Genomic DNA, 18,066 nt, shown 5'->3' with positions numbered 1-18,066 from the left:
CAATGTGCATTAAATACAAAATGAAAGTCAAAAGTTCGAGTTGTCACATTATCCCCAACTTAAAAGAAATTTCGTCCTGAAATTTGGTACGTACTCACTGAGGAAGCTAGATAGGTTACATCGTTCACTGGTTTTCCTGGGGTGTCACATCCTCCCCCCGTTGATCTGGAATTTCGTCCCGAAATTCCGTGGTAGTAGCTTCAGCCTCAGCAGTGGTTGTATTGGTTTCGAATAACTGGGGATACTTTTCTGTCATCTGGTCTTCGCATTCCCAGGTGTACTCTGGGCCACGACGGGAGTTCCAACGAACTCGAACAAGAGGGATTCTCTTGTTTTTGAGGACCTTAACATCCCGGTCCGTGATTTCAACTGGCTCCTCGACGAACTGCAACCGCTCATCGATAGTGAGTTCCTTAAAAGGAACTATGAGGGTCTCATCTGACAGGCACTTCTTCAGATTCGACACGTGAAATACATTGTGAACTGCACCGAGTTCAGCTGGTAGGTTTAGCTTGTAGGCCACTTTGCCTATTTTCTCAACGATTTCGAACGGTCCGACATACCGCGGATTTAGTTTGCCCCGTTTGCCAAAACGAACCACACCCTTCCAGGGTGAGACTTTGAGTAAAACCCGGTCCCCGACCTGAAATTCCAAAGGCTTCCTACGCTTGTCCGCGTAGGCTTTCTGACGGTCGCGTGCTGCCGCCATGCGTTGTCGTATCTGTGCTATCTTTTCTGTGGCGTCCACTAAAATCTCCGGACCCGTAATCTGACTATCCCCCACCTCTGCCCAACAGAGAGGTGACCGGCATTTACGCCCGTACAATGCCTCGAATGGAGCGGCTTGTATGCTGGTGTGATAACTATTATTGTACGAGAACTCCATCAAAGGGAGGTGTTTTTCCCAGCCGTTGCCGAAATCAATAACGCATGCCCTAAGCATGTCTTCAAGAGTCTGGATCGTTCGCTCCGACTGCCCATCCGTCTGAGGATGATACGCTGTGCTCATGTCTAACCGTGAGCCGAAAGATTTGTGCATCGCTTGCCCTAGCTCTGACGTGAATCGTGCATCCCGATCTGAAATGATGGAGGTGGGCACCCCGTGCCTCGAAACAACTTCTTTAAGATACACGTCTGCGAGGGTGGAGAACTTATCCGTTTCCTTAATGGCCAGGAAGTGTGCAGACTTGGTGAGTCGGTCCACAATCACCCATATAGTATCATTCCCACGCTGGGATCTGGGTAGGCCTGTAACAAAATCCATGGAAATTTCTTCCCATTTCCACTGTGGTATCCTGGGTTGTTGAAGTAGGCCCGCTGGTTTCTGATACTCCACTTTGACCTTTGCACATGTCAAACACTTGCCAACGTAAGTAGCGATGTGGGCCTTCATACTAGGCCACCAATAAGTAGTTCTGATGTCGTGGTACATTTTGTCCGAACCTGGATGTACCGAGTAGCGAGACTTGTGAGCTTCATCCATTACCAGCTCGCGTAGACCGCCATAAAGTGGGACCCAAATACGCCCCGTTACATAGTAGGCGCCGTCTTCCTTTTGTTCCATTCATTGCCTTGAGCCGCGTAAGGCTTCAGCCTTGACGTTGTCGGGTTTCAATGCTTCGATCTGAGCAGTTCGTATCTGTGCAGGAAGACTGGACTGAATAGTGAGCTGTAAAGCTCGTACGCGCCTAGGTAGAGTGTCTTTCCGACTGAGAGCGTCAGCCACAACATTGGCTTTGCCTGGATGATACTTGATGGCGCATTCATAATCGTTCAGTAGTTCGACCCATCTTCGTTGACGCATGTTCAAATCCTTTTGCTTAAGGATATGCTCGAGACTCCTGTGATCGGTGTAAATCATGCACCTGGTACCGTACAGGTAGTGTCGCCATATCTTAAGCGCGAAAACAACAGCTCCCAGCTCTAAATCGTGCGTCGTGTAGTTCCGTTCGTGAACCTTGAGTTGACGAGAAGCGTAGGCAATAACCTTATCCCGTTGCATCAATACACACCCCAGTCCCTGTATCGATGCGTCACAATAAACCACAAAATCTTCCGTGCCCTCTGGCAATGAGAGAATAGGTGCGCTGCAAAGCCTATCCTTTAAGTACTGGAAAGCGGTTTCCTGGGGACCTCCCCATCGGTAGGTGACACCCTTCTGTGTCAGTAGTGTAAGTGGCTATGCGATCTTGGAGAAGTCTTTGATAAACCGTCTGTAGTAACCCGCCAAACCCAATAATTGGCGTATTTCCGTTGGTGTACGCGGTGCAGGCCAGTTCCTGATCGAATCTACCTTGGATGGATCGACATGAATCCCATCCCTGTTCACCACATGGCCTAAGAAGTGGACTTCACGTAGCCAGAAGTCGCATTTTGAAAACTTGGCGTACAATTGCTCCTTTCGTAGCAGTTCCAAGATCAATCGTAGGTGCTGCTCGTGCTCCTCCTGACTCTTGGAGTAAATCAGAATGTCGTCGATGAAAACGATGACGAACTTGTCTAAGTACGGCTTGCACACCCTGTTCATCAGATCCATAAATACGGCAGGCGCATTCGTTAACCCGAATGGCATAACAAGAAACTCGTAGTGACCGTAGCGAGTTCTGAATGCGGGTTTAGAGACGTCCTCATACCGGACTCTCAGCTGATGATAGCCTGACCGCAAGTCTATCTTGGAGTAGTAACTCGACCCCTGCAACTGGTCGAATAAGTCATCTATACGCGGAAGAGGATAATGGTTCTTCACCGTCACCTTGTTCAGTTCACGGTAGTCGATGCACATCCTGAAAGTGCCATCCTTCTTTTTCACGAAAAGTACTGGAGCTCCCCAAGGCGATGAGCTTGGACGAATAAAGCCCTTTTCCAAGAGCTCTTGTAACTGCTTTGACAACTCTTCCAGTTCGGTTGGAGCTAAACGATACGGTGCGCGGGCTATTGGTGCTGCTCCAGGAGCTAACTCAATCTGGAATTCGACCTGGCGATGAGGCGGTAAACCGGGTAAATCTTCAGGAAACACCTGAGGAAAGTCACGTACAACTGGAATATCCTCCAGCTTCTTTTCCTTTGCTGATGCGTCAGTGACAAGTGGCAGAATTGCAGTATGCCCCTTTCGTAAACATTTTTGCGCTTTTAAGAAAGAGATGATGCCAACCACAGCACCACTCTTGTCGCCTTGAACTTCGAGAGGTTCCTGACTAGAGCGAGGAATACGAATGGTCTTTTCCTTGCATAAAATCTCTGCGTGATGTTGGGACAACCAATCCATACCGATGACGACGTCGAAACTACCCAGAACTATGGGTATACGATCAATCGAGAAAGTCTGACCAGCTAGAACGATGCTACAACCCTTAATTACATGTGTGTCTTCTACACTTTTACCGTTCGCTAACTCTACGACATGTTTGGTGTTTAGGGGTGTTGGTGTACGTTTTAACAATTTACTCATTTTCATGGACATATAACTTGTATCAGCACCCGAATCAAATAAGACAGTAACATAAATATCGTCGAGAAGAAACTTACCCATAACCACATTGGGATCATTCACTGCGTCACCCCGACCTAGCACAAAAGCACGACCCCGAGCTTCGTTGCCATTGTTGTTGTTGTTTCCCCCGTTGTTGTTGTTATTGTCCCCGTTGCCCTGATTATTGTTGTTGCGATTCTGGTTCTGGTTCAGTTGAGGGCAATCACGTTTGTAATGACCTTCAGCCCCACACTGGAAACATCCCAGGTTCCCACGCTGTGGCTGCTGCTGCTGGTTCTGTGAAGCTGGCGGTGGGAGTTGCTGGTTCTGATTTGCTGGCCGTGAGCTTCTATAATCCTTAGCCTCATGACCCGGCTTGTGGCATCTTTGACAACGTTCCCTGCGACATCTTCCACTGTGGTGTTTGTTGCACCTACCACACCATGGGTGAGTTCCCCGATATCCACTCTGCCCCTGGCTGCCCGATGATTGCTGATTCGGACTCTGGTAGTCGTTGGTGCGACGCTGCTGTGTTTGGGACTGAACAGATACTGATCCCTTGCTGGAATCCCCATCCCACTTTCTTTTGTTCTCGCTGGGTGTGGCAGAAGTAGTAGCTGGAGTAGTAGTAGCAGTAGTGGTAGCACTGATGCCTTTTGGCAGCTTGTTCTGATCCACTGCCTGATCGGTGAGTCGATGGGCAAGACTCTGAATGTCTTGGATATTGTTGAGGTTAGCCGATGTCACGTGGCTCTGGATTTCTGGCGCAAGCCCCTTGAGGTACCACTCAATGCGCTTAACTGGAGGGTCCACCATCGTTGGACACAAGATGGCCAGTTCATTTGACCGTTTCGTGTAAGCCTCTATCTCTGACCCGGTCATCTTCAAGTGGTATAACTCATTCTCCAGCTTGTGAATGTCGTCTCGTGTGCAGTACTCACGCTTAATCAATTCCTTGAAATCCTCCCAAGGTGTGGCGTTAGCAGCTGCCAACCCTAGGATCTGTACTTGCGCGTTCCACCAGGTGAGCGCAATCCCTTCCAACGTGCCAGTGGCATACTTGACCCTGCGAGCCTCAGGGCATTCGCACATTTCAAACATTGACTCTAGCTTCTCAAACCAATGGAGGAGTCCCACTGCCCCCTCGGTGCCACTGAATGAGCTTGGACGACAGTCCATGAAGTTCTTGAAAGTGCAGACAGGCTGCTGCGCGTGTTGACCTATTGTGTACGAATAGGACAAAGTTAAATACGGGAGTTAATGTAGGATCTAAAGATCCTAGTGTGAGTCTATACTGCAGGGTATACTACCTGCTTGAGCAGCTGCAAGTGCCGCAGCAACTTGAGCTTGAACGAGAGCCTCTAGCTGGGCTTGAGTCATGTTAATACGTCCATACATGATCTTCATAGTAAAAGTAGCATAAGTGAGAAAAGTTCGCGAGTAGTGCGATGACAGAAGAGTGTAAGCACATAGGTATTCTCATGTAACGACGTATAGTAAGCAATGTAATCTAGCATACTACGAGCAAAGTTCTATGTAGTTCTAGCAAGCAGGTAATAAACATAAACCTTATTACCTAGGATGTTGAGTCTTGCACGTGGAGCGAAGCGTCGTTGTGGATCGTTGAGAGCACTGTTCTGGTTATAGTCTGGTATTAATAAAAACGTTTTCCCATATTAAAACCAAGTTCTCTATAACCAATGGCTCTGATACCAATCTGTCACACCCCCCAAAATCCACACGCGGAGTACCACCGCTTGGAGGCGTGACATGACCAGGATCAAGCCACCAATCATATCGAACATAGCATTTAATAATGAAAGTAAATAATGTAATTCATCACGACATGATTGATGTTCAAAACCAAACTTTGTTTAAGTAGCGGAAGCATGTAAATAAACCCAACATAATTAATAGTTTGAAATGTCATAAATGTTTAACAAGCATTCACGAATCTTTGTCCACAACGACCTGCTCCTTCCTTGTGCAAGCTCCGTATATACCTAAGGTCCTGCAAGGCATGCAGCAGAGAGTCAACAACTAGTTGAGCGAGTTCACAGTTAATAGTTCAGTAATAGTATAGTGTGAGTAGTAAGTTCGTTTGTTATGTCAGGTATCGTATCAGTTTCCATCGCGGCCTCCCAGGCAGGTGTGCGAAGATATTAGGGGATGCTTTTCCCAAGTGTTCTAGACTAGGTTTATTTGTATCGCGGCCTACCAGGCAGGTATGCGAAGATTAGTATGTTTAGTTCGCGGCCTTCCTAAGGCAGGTGTGCGAAGTCAGTCATAATATCGCGGCCAACCCTTGGCAGGTGTGCGAAGATCAGTTCAGTAAGTGTTACTAGTCTAGTAGTGTCATATCGTTCGGTTCTATCAGCTGAGTATGTACAATAATTCAACAAATCCCATTCCCACCCGGGAACCCCATGCCTTGGCTGTGTGAACTCACCTTGGTTTGCTCGGTATGCTAAGTATGTGCTCAAAGTAAATCAATCACGTCCTAGAGTATGCACGTATACACAATCAGTTTGAATTCATACAGTTCACGTATAAGCATAATCAATGATCACCAAGTAGTACACATCACTAATCAACATCACACAAGTCATGCATAGTGTTTAACATCAGTTAGTTAACTCAGTTAACACTTAACAGAATTAAATCAGTTTACTGTGCAGGTTATCCAAGTTGGCGAAACAGAGGTTGGCGAAACACATTAATTGGCGAAACACAGGTTGACGAAACACAATGTGTTTCGTCAACTACCCTTTGACGAATCAAAATTCTATTTCGTTGAGGACCTTTGGCGAAACACATTCTTGTTTAGCCGAGTATTCTGTTTCGAGAAGATGTCAGTTACGTCAATTAATTTCATCAGTTACGCAATAACAGAAAAACCCTAATCATTCTAGCAGCCGTCATGCTATCATCGAACCAACATTAACCACAGATTATTATGCACGGATCTTAGTGAATTCATTCAACGATAATCATTATCAATCAATAACGTACTCATCACGGTTTCAATGTCTAGCGCGAACCCTACTTACGTGTACCACAATTCGATTAGCATACACATCACCTCAACAAACCCTATTCACGCTATCACGCATACGGATAACACAAGCAACATTCAAATATTGTTCCCAAGCATCATGCAATCTAGTTCATCATCAACAAAATATATATCTATAGGTTGTAACCGATCAATCATATGTTACTAATCCAAGATTTTCATAAACATATATTCATATATGATTCAGGAATCAAGCATAGACACAACATGAATCAAGAAATCATGAACACATAACGACTAACCGAGTGGAGGGAGAGATGGGTTAATCGCTAGAGGGTCTCGGGAAAACCAACTGCCATCAGTGCACAGGAGCTCTAGGGTTTACAGACTGATAAAAATGTGAAACTAAAACCGTTTCACGCTATAAACACAAAACAGTGCATTGGGCCCTAAGTGGGCTTCGGCGAATTTGGGCTTGGCGAAACACCCTGTTTCGTCGAGGTTGGGTTGACGAATCAACCTCCTGTTTTGTCGAGCTTTGGATTGGCGAGATACATGTGATTCGTCGGGTTCATTCAAGTGCTAAACAATCTAAGTTTTCTAAACAAGTTCATACACGTAACATGTAATAATCACAATACGATTCATATTAACATCAAGCGCATAGTTACAAGTCAAATAAATCAACACTACACAGTCAAAGTCAATGGTCAAGGTCAACGTGCATTAAATACAAAATGAAAGTCAAAAGTTCGAGTTGTCACATTAGAGACCAGGGAGTTGGTCTTAAAGACCAAGGAGTTAGTCTGAGAGACTAGGGAGTTTAGTCTAAGAGACTGGGTGGGATAGTCTGGGGAAGACTAGGATGATTACTTGCTTACATTGTTATCACACATATGCTTAATTGCTGATTATTGATAAACGTGAATATGTTGAAACTGTTTGCATACGCTAACTGATAGTGATTACTATGGAAATACATACTATGACTACCATGCACCGATACACATGTCGGCTTGATCAAAAAGCGGGTTGTCAAACATTGATGACCTTATGGCCGCCACCACAAATAATGAGACTGCACTTGCGCCGGAGATATTTACGTCGGACACTGAGAGTGATTTCGATATGCTGACCAAGGGCAAGGACGACTTACAACAGTCCGCGCTACCAGAATTTGGGGATGATTTATCCTTGCTGAAGGCTTCTCTGACAAGAATCCTCCTGTTACTCCTGTTCCAGTCCATGACCACTTCATCACTGGTCATTCCGATGGTGAACACACCATGGCTCCAATCCTTGACAATACGCATCATGTGGACCTTTCCTTCCAAAGGGTGGCTACTCGACGAATAGTCGATGACGTTGACATGAGTATTGATGGTGCTCCTGACGACATCCATGGTGATGGAAAGTTTGACGAGAACGTTATTATAAATTTCACATCTGAGACCCCTGTTATCAGGCTATCCTCTGCGCCTAGAATACACTCGATTTCAGACTCCTTTGAGTCTGTGACATTTACAGCCTCATAGATGGACGGAGTACAACCTTCTACTACTGACACAGACGACGACACCGTTATGACTACTGCACTATCACTTGCTCGAGGCACCACACCGTTACACGACCCAGGGACTGCCCCTGAGCTAGCCTCTGCACCTTTGTGGGACAGCTTGATGTTGCACCTGCTGGTCCTGCACCCTTGATTGATCATGACCCTGTTTCCTTTTGGTTTACCAGACATTGCACCCCTTATATCTGACCAAGTACCTGCACCTGACGATCCCCTTATTGGTTGAGACGTTTGTTTTTGCACTCGCAACCGATGATGATTGCTCCTTCTCTCCTATGGAGACCGACGTCCATTGCATCAGCATGCCTATCGCTTCCTCTTAGGACTTACCCACACCATAGAAAGGTACTCCACGACGGCACCCGCATAACGATCCCTATTGCTGCTGCAACATTTTCTATGACCTCACAGGCCGCACCGTTGCTACTTTCAACCCTACAGCGCTGGACGAGCCATTTCGATGGCCCCTAAATACACTATGCTAATTGTAGACCCTTACCATTCCTCACACTATGGAGACTACACAGCTACAGTTTGAGGATATGAGTCGCAGAACGTTGGAGCTTGAGCTGACACCACGTCCTCCACCCTGTCTATTGCCAGTATACTTTGATCCTCCACATTCATCACTGTCTCCTTTGGCACACTCACCTGCTGCTATTACACCTTCTTGGTTATTAAGGCTCGTCTCTTTACTGTCGAGTGGCAGACCGGTTAATTACTTCGACGTATATACAAGCTCGAGGAGGAGTTCACACATGTTAACGGTTTACTTTTCTTTCCCACTCCACCTCAGTCACCAATATAATTGATTTCTGGATTTTGCGGATTGCATTACATTTGGGTAAAGACACTAATGATAAGCCGGGATTGTGGAGACTTTTAAAGGCCACTTCAGACTACATGATTTTGATACACTGATACACTTGTTGGGCAAGGGTAGGGTGACCATGTTTCCCCCTTGATGTGATACATTTTGAAAGACGATACAATTGTGGTCGGAGAATAATAAAACATGCGACAATACTTTGCAGCCAATGACCAGCGAAAGCTCAGACGCTATGTCTTCGTTAAGCACGTTATTGATCTATATGTGTGTGCTATAATATTAACGCTATGTGCTTACTTGCTATGCTCTCGTTAAACATAATTACCAAATTGCTTGGTTATGCTATGATTATGCTATTGCTTGATTGGTTGGTATGATAACCTATTGTGTGTATGTACATATGACCACTAAACAACTAAACGTGTCCCCTGAACAAATATAACCTGACTTAACTAATCTTCTTCTGAGAAGATGTCGGCACAAGGGAACGTCAATGCCAACAACCTTCCGCCAGCGGCAGAACTACAAGAGCGCATCTCACAGGCCATTGCACAGCTCGAGGCCCTCCGCTCCGAACACAGCGAAGGCTGCACCTACAAGCAGTTCTTAGACCACAAACCTCGGGAATTTGATGGCACTCGGGGTGCCTTAGCCTTCGTACGCTGGGTTGAGAAAACGGATTATGTCTTAAGATTGAGCAAATGTGCCCCAGGGCACCAGGTCCCGTACATAGCTGGGCTATTTGTAGATGGGGCTCTGTTATGGTGGAACCTCCATGTTCAGACAATGGGCGAGACCACCGCGCATGCTTTGACGTGGGACGAACTGAAAGAACTGATGCGTAAGAGATATTGCTCAAGGGCAGAAGTGCAGAAGTTGGAGACGGAACTGTGGAACTTGAAAATGGAAGGACCAAAGATAGCTGAGTATGTGCAGAGATTTAACGATTTATCACAAGTTGCTACGCATCTGGTGGGAACAGAGTTTAAGAGAGTCAAACGTTTCATAGGGGGATTGGCACCTCAGATTCTAAGCCTAGTAACAACATCTAAACCTTCAACGATCACCGAGCCTATCGACATAAGCGTGGCGCTCACTGAAGAAGCAGTTAGACTAGGAAAATTTTCCACTTCGGAAGGGAAAAAGGAGACTCCTGTAGAGCCGTCTGGAGACAACAAGAGAAAGTTCGCAAATTTCAAGAAGATTACTCAGGCAAGTAACAAGAAAAAGGCCAAAAAGGGAAAGGACTACATGGGTATTCTCCCTAAGTGCGACAATTGTCTACGTTATCATGTCGGGCGATGTAAATATAGGAAATGTGATAACTGTGGCAAGAGAGGGCATCCTAAGGAAACTTGTAGGCAAGTTACTGAAAGTAGGAATGGAGGCCAAGATGGAAGCAAGAATCACGGAGGGAACACCGACAGTGACGATTATCCAGGCAGGACAAGTGACAGACAGAAACGTGCTCAAGGTTGTCTTAACTGTGGGAGCAAGAAGCATTTCAGAAAATACTGCCCTAAGAAGAATCAGGCACGAGGATAAAAGCTCAGTAGCAGAGCTTGGGGAGCACACCAGGAATCCAAGCATGGATATCGGTACGTTCCATATCACTCAACGTTATGCATCTGTGTTGCCAAATACTGTTTCAAATTTTTGGTTTCGCATCTCTAGAGTTCGAGAGTGTACTTGATATGGTAACACGTAAGTTAGGTAACGTGCACTCGATGGAAATAGCTAGGTGAAGCTAGTGGAAGCCAACGCAGTGACCAGAAACGGCAAGATAGAACCCGGAGAGCGTGAACTTACGCTTGATCTACTGCCAGTTGAGTTGGAAAGCTTCGACAAGGTAATTGGAATGGATCAACTGCCGAGTGTTCGAGCGGAGATTGATAACCGCATCACAATGGCAAACGAAGAAATGACCATGGCTCATGAAGCAGGATACGCCCCTACAAATTACTAATTGCGGGGAGGCACAAAAGTTGTTGTGTAAAGGATGTGATGTTTTCTTGGCTCATGTCGGGGACAAGGGAGCCGAAGAACCAAAACTCGAAGATATTCCTATGATAAGGAAATATCCTGAAGTCATCCCTGAAGACTTGCCAGAATTATCCCCTCGACGACAAGACAAATCTTCGCATTGATTTGATTCCAGGCATCGCGCCTGTAGTCGATGCACTTTAGCGACTTACATCTTCAGAGATGCAAGAATTGGCAGTGCAACCTCAGAAGTTGATAGAGAAGGAAGATAACAGACCAAAAATTCCGTGTTGGGTAACCCAAATTCTGCTCGCCAAGAAGGAGGACATAATTTTCAAATAGGCATCAACTATCAAGAGCCGAATGAGCTAACCCACAAGAGTCAGTAACTCTTGCTGAGAATTAACAAATTTCTTACTTAACTAACTGTGAGGATCCAACTACTATTACACGACTGATTGATGATCGAGTGTTCTTAGCGATGAATTCAGGAAGAAAGCATACCGGGGGAAATTGTGGGACAATAACTTGTTTTTAAACGTACACAAAGATGGTGTTTCCTACACAATGCACAAAACCGAGTTACACAAAATACGAAACGTTGAGGATCTAGAAAACATATGCTTAGGACCCTTGGGAACCCAGGTCTAAACTTGTAAAGGTTGTTACTTAGACACCATATCTGTTAACTCAATCAAACACTATTAACCTGACATATATGCCATTTCAGTTAACAGAACAGAAAGTACTTGAAAATTCTTTCGTTAAAATCTTCACTTTTGCTTCTAGCCGAGTAGATGTTTGCATCTCTACTCCCCTTAAAGTAGTTGCATCGCTTTGATTTTCATCGCTAAGAGCGAACACACATTTGCTTCGATACATGGTCATTACCTCATAGTCATTGTTTCATCTGCTACGCATACGGTTTCATTTCGAACGCTTCATTGAAATTCGAATATTATGTTGCTAAATCTAACTACTGGTTTGTGATTCGAATGGCCTACATTATTGTAATGGTTGACTCTTTTGCTATCAAGTCAACACACTTTCTCGAAAACTTCTTTTGTTTCAAGATACATTCATGGTTTATTTTTGTAACCATGCTGAGATTTCCCTTATTGGTACATACGTTTATTGTCATGTTATGCTGAAAATAAGTTCAACTGCTTGAAGTTATCCATTTCACATGTTTTGATTTGAGACGCCATGTGATGTATTGGGAACATCACGTTCAAATATTCTTGCAAAGGTTCTTTTGTTTCGAGACATAGTGGACTCGATTGGCCTACGACTCCACTAAATCATTTGTTGATTTCGATACCTTGCGGTGATACTTTCACAGAATTGAAGCTTGCGCTAAGTTGGTTACTCACTTCATACACGGATTTAAATTATTTATTTACTCTAAATCCGCCTCGTTTATCACAATTAAAGCAGCCTCAACACGGTTGTGTGTTAAGGCAAAGGTACGTAGATTCATTTCATACCACGGTGTACCTCCTAACGATTCTTTCGTCATAAATTGAATACCTTGCAGTACTTATTACTTTTTCATCTTCGATAAAAAACAGTGGCTCTTTGAAGTTCCGTGTTCAACTGGAAACTTTACGACGTTGTGTAAATCAAATCTTCAGGTTGTCTTAGTACACTTTCATTTGATTTCAGGCACGGTGAACTTGTTCAGTCACCACTATTATTGAATCTTGTCATTAGCTTGTGCTAATCATGGTCAACTGTTTCACACAAAACTACATATACTTTTGTCAACTTATCATATAAACATTTCTGATGCAACTACGAATTAAAACAATGACACCCAGATTTGCTTATACCCCACTCGGTGTATTTTCGCAATTCGAGAATGTCAACACACAAATCCTTACCACTTACTTATTCGAAAGTTGACAGGTCATCTTCATCTCCAAGTTGTCGATTTTGAGTTCATATAGCGGATGCTATGATTTGTGAAAATTTGCATACTGTGACCAATCGCTTGAGAATCCTAGTGGACAAAACTCCTCTTTTGTGGAACCCCTGTAACTAGATTACACCAGACTATGCGCCAATACATCTTGTATCTTAGACAGCAAATGCTTAAAGCACATACCTTTTAACCACTGGATTCGTAATGTTATATATATTATTGGACTCACTTGATGTGAATAAGGTTTGATTCGGTCTGATGATTGTCTACCTCGGTACTATTCATATACATATATGCATAACGAAACCCTAAGGGATTAAGGTAGTACAAATTTCGAGGACGAAATTTTATTAACGGGGGGAGAATGTGACAACCCTCACAATTACAGGTATTGTACAAATTAATTAATTTTAACTATGTGCTTAATGGTTGTGCTTGATTACAACTGACACTTTAAACTGCTTACTGATTTATGTTACATAAATACATGTGCATCACTTTACATACAGTCACTTCAATTATTTCATACAGACTCTTAGTGACAAACCTGATGCACAAAGCACAGTTAGTACAGTGAGCGAATAACTCAGACACATGCTGACAACGCCAGCACTTAGACAGATACTATTTTTAGGCCAGTATGGGCCAGGGATAAAACACTACACCAGTATGGAGTGTAGGGAAGTGAGGACCATAAGACTATGTCACTAGGTGATAGTTTGAGTGCCAGAAAGTGCCTAAAACGCAATTTAATTACAGAATTCCGCATTTTTAGTAACAATTCAGTTTTTAACACACTCATATTAAACAGAGTATTGACTAAATGGTCCTGGACACTTTCCTAAGTGTTGGAATTAATTTCGTTACAAAAAGATGCACAAAAGACGCTATACGGGACAATTAAACACTTTAACGGAACGATACGAAATCGCACAACCAGACATTACCCGAGACACGAAAATATTGTCAGAAATATTATTTTATCATTTTAAATTAATTATGGTCACAAAAATCCCCATACACCATGTAAACATGACATACACCCACTACACTTGGAAATACCCTTAACCTCCTAATTATTTACCTCCTAGCTATCAAATTTTACACTTAACCCCCCCCCCCATAAATTTCGGCCCACATATGGGACCCACCATCATCATCACTAAATCTCCACTAAATATTCCCTTTAAACATGATTGGGCCTCCTTTATTTGTTGTAATTGCCAAGATATAATCATTATCACAAAAGGGCCAATGGAGTGCAAGGGAATCATTTCAACCACACTCAACCTCTCTCCTCCCTCTTAAATTCAGCTCACACCCCCCCCTCTCTCCATAACCGAATTCACCACCACCATTCTTCACATCCTCCATTTTCTTCTCCAACAAGCTCTCTTTCAAGTGTGAAGTTCCTCCATAGAAGTGTAAGATTGAAGGGTTTCCAAGGAAGCTTGATTCAAGCTTTGTCACCAACATTTCACCATCATCTTGTCGTAAGATTACAACCCTAGCCTTGTGCTAGTAGTAAGTCTCTTCACACTCTTGCTCCATCTCATTCTTGTTATCTTTTGGTTGAATGTTCTTGTCACACGAAAGCTTAAACACTAAAATGTGAACTTAAAATACTGCATAAAAACCAAATATAAAAAGGTTGTGTGAAGTTGAAATCTGAGTGGTTTAGGGTTGGTTAAAGCATGATTGAAGTTTTAACATTTGTTCATCAATAAACCATGGTTAGGATCTTCGTTTATGCACTTTTAGTCACTTCTACAATGTAAACAGCTTGCTGAGTTGAATTTCCAGCCAACTTCAATAGGCTGTAATGGGATCATTTTTAATCGAAAAAACGGATTTTCTGAAGCCTAAAATGAGTATTTTGGAATAACTAAACAAATGGCACTGGAATCGTAATTTTTAGAGGCCGTTTACTATTTTTAAAAGACTATTTTTGGACAGCAGCTCAAGCTGCATTTTTACTACAGAAAAAGTGTGTTGTTTTCGAAGTCATAACCTGAAACCTGAGTAAAACCGACTCATGAAATTTTTACAGTAGATGTACACCGTTGTCAGGACTACCCTCCAACTGGAATTTCGTCAAACGGACTTACGGTTAATTTTTAGTGAATATTTCCGTAAACTGCAATCAGAAAGTAACAAATCTGATTGCAGTCGAGAAAATGATTTTCTATAAAATATGGCTAACGAACTGGACCTTGATATTTTTACACATTAAATTTTGGAACATATGTGACATTCTGTAAAAATTTGGTAATTTTTAGAAAAGGTTAACTATTTTATAAAAATCCTCGAAAACAGTCCGGTTTTGAGTACTGAAGCTGAAATAAAGTAAGTAACGTTTTGTATGTCGATGTGTCGGTTTGGTTATTGAAAATGAACTATTGGATATATATAAAAGAAAATGATATGCTAATTAAGCATGGACACCTCTATTTACAAAGGATACTATGGCGAAATTTTCCAAAAATCCTAACACATAGTAAATATTTTCGGGACAAGCGTTACTAGTATATTCTAGACTATGTTTTTCAAGCATAAAACTCGCCATAATTTTTATAACGAAATACGGAATATCGGGGGTTGGTTTTATACAGGAATATGGTTAAATATGTATTCTCTAAAATGGGACTTAAAAATATAATCCCAATATGAACAGACACATGTAAAATATCCCATCCTTGGGAAGGAAATACGAATACACAAGCATGAGAAGTATTATTACTAAAGTATTAAAGACACTTTAAAACGTAACTCAAAGGCACTAATCAATACTAAGACAAGGCACGACCCGTTCGTCTAATAGACGTTAGACCATTGTAGGTAGTCGTGTTTGCTGAGGAGATTTGGGTTACGAGTACCGAAGACGCAATACAGTGAGTTCATGTCCCCCTTCGCTCTTAACTATTTTCAGTTTTACACCTCGGGGGTGAAATACATGTTACAGACATTTACAGACATTTACAGACATTACAGACATTTATTTACATGGTATGGTTAGCTTAAGGAGGGTTTTTATTACGCGAACATGTGAGTGGTGGGCATGACACTTAAGGCCATTAATCCTCGTTGTAGGACCGAGGGACATTAGTGATAGATCTATTTGGGTGTAGCGAGCCCCACTCCTGAGTCCGCTGAGTGGACCATGAGATGACTAAGTGCCCGACGCACAAATCCGCTAGGGTTGAGTCTTCCTGCATCACTTCACACTTATCATTGGCTTTGCAACCCAATGATAGTTTTTTCCTTATTGCTACATACCAAGGATTTTCATACATACAGACATTTTTACAAAGGTTTATACATACTTACTTACACATGAACTCGCTCAACTTTTGTTGATTTTTCAAACTACATGTATTTCAGGGAATTAGTAAATGGATCTGGCGGGCGTTGGAGTTTTTAAGCTGCGTTGTGAATAAAGATGTCATCCAAGTCATTAGGGCTTAGGAGGCGTATCTTAATCCTGGACGAGATACGTGGTCCTAAACTCGGGGTTGTTTTAAAAATCTTTTGTTGAGTCTTTTTGAACTCCTTAAAACATGTTATGGTTGGTAACTTGAAATTGGTCTCGTCATCTCAGACAATTATGTTGTACTACTTTTAAACTTAAATTAATGGATGTACATCTACTGGTTTTATCATATAGAGTTGTTATGATCATATGCAATGGTATTAAGAAGTCACACCAATAATCACGCTTCCGCAAAAGTTAGTGTGTGACAGTATCCCCACACTTGGGATACATTGTCCTCAATATATGGTGCAATTTATAATCTAAACTCGAGATGTACCACCTAACAAACCATGAACGGCTAACAACCTACTCGACGCGACATGTAGCACCATTCCCAACACAAACGTTCACACCACCAAATACACAAAAACAAATAAAACACAGGATAGATAAACACATGCACCTGATTAGAAAACAAGTGAGTGTTTGTAGTGGTGAAGCTGTTGTGATTGGACAGAGGCGTAAACTTCTCTTGGAAACACTGATATCTCATCGGGGATGTTGCCAAACATCCCCACACTTGAATCGTTACATCCGCGGGAATTAAACGTAGTAACCTGCCAAAACAGAACCAACACCAAAACAAAACAAAACAAAACAAAGGAACAAATACAATACAATACAATACAATACTCTACATCATCGGGCTGCCTCCTGAGAGCGCTAAGTTTAAAGGTCTTCAGCCAGACCGTACCTGATTTCCGCTACGGTGGTCTAAATGCACACTTACCCAAAACATTTCCAACGAATGCCCAGAAATTTACATGCCATCTCCATAAGCTTGTCAGTATAATTGGCATGTTCAGAAAGCTCATGCGGGTTTCGCTAATCCACTTCACTAGATATACATTGATGTCTTGTAGCTTCACCCTTTTCATCTTCTTCCTCGAACCCTCTTCCCCACACTTGTTAATTGGAATGATTGGTATGGGAAGAGGTTCGGTACACAAATTTATCTCATCAGACAGCTCTGCCTCATCATCCTCACACACCGTCTGATCCACCAGTGACTCTTCATTAGATAAAAGATTCATTGGTGTGGTATTATCCTCCATAACCTCCTCCTCCATGTGAGAATAATCTCTAATATCATCAGGTAATGGTGAAAGACGCTCTTCTATTTCTATCTTCATTTTTAACTTCTGACACTTGGAAACTAGGCAGCTGATTCGATCTTCATCGGAAAGGTTGGGTGCTAATAAATACTGCTCGAGTTTGGACAAACTCGCTTCCAACATAGCAAGCTTTTTCTCTTCCTCGGTCTGATAAGCATACACACCCTCGGGCTTAGAATATCCAGTGTACCTGGGGTGGTCCAACCAATTCCAGGTACCTGGGGTGGTCCAACCAATTCTAGAAGTATCCCAAGACATCCACAGGATATCTCGGTTCACGTATCCCAGTTGTGATGCTGAAATCCCAAAAAGATTCCAGACCCCAACATGAAGCTCTATGAGTGAACCACGGATCTTGAGGAGCATATTGCCCAGTATAGGGAAAAGATGGAAATCAACCCTATCCCTCCGGATCACAAGGAAGCATCTCTGTGCAAGGGTTTTGGTTCTACCTTAACATGATCACCCTTATAATGGCTCTTAAATGTTCCTCCTCACTCGATTACTTCATTTGCTCATTTGGTTAATTTATTTAATAGTCAATTTTCTTGCAGCCGAAGTTTTGAGAAACTAACCAGTGATCTTTACAGGATAACTCAAGGACCTCAGGAATCCTTGAGGG

The sequence above is a fragment of the Helianthus annuus genome, chromosome 15 (genome assembly GCF_002127325.2).
Source record: "Helianthus annuus cultivar XRQ/B chromosome 15, HanXRQr2.0-SUNRISE, whole genome shotgun sequence".
Taxonomy (NCBI): Eukaryota; Viridiplantae; Streptophyta; class Magnoliopsida; order Asterales; family Asteraceae; genus Helianthus; species Helianthus annuus.
Note: the sequence above shows the minus strand (reverse complement) of the source record.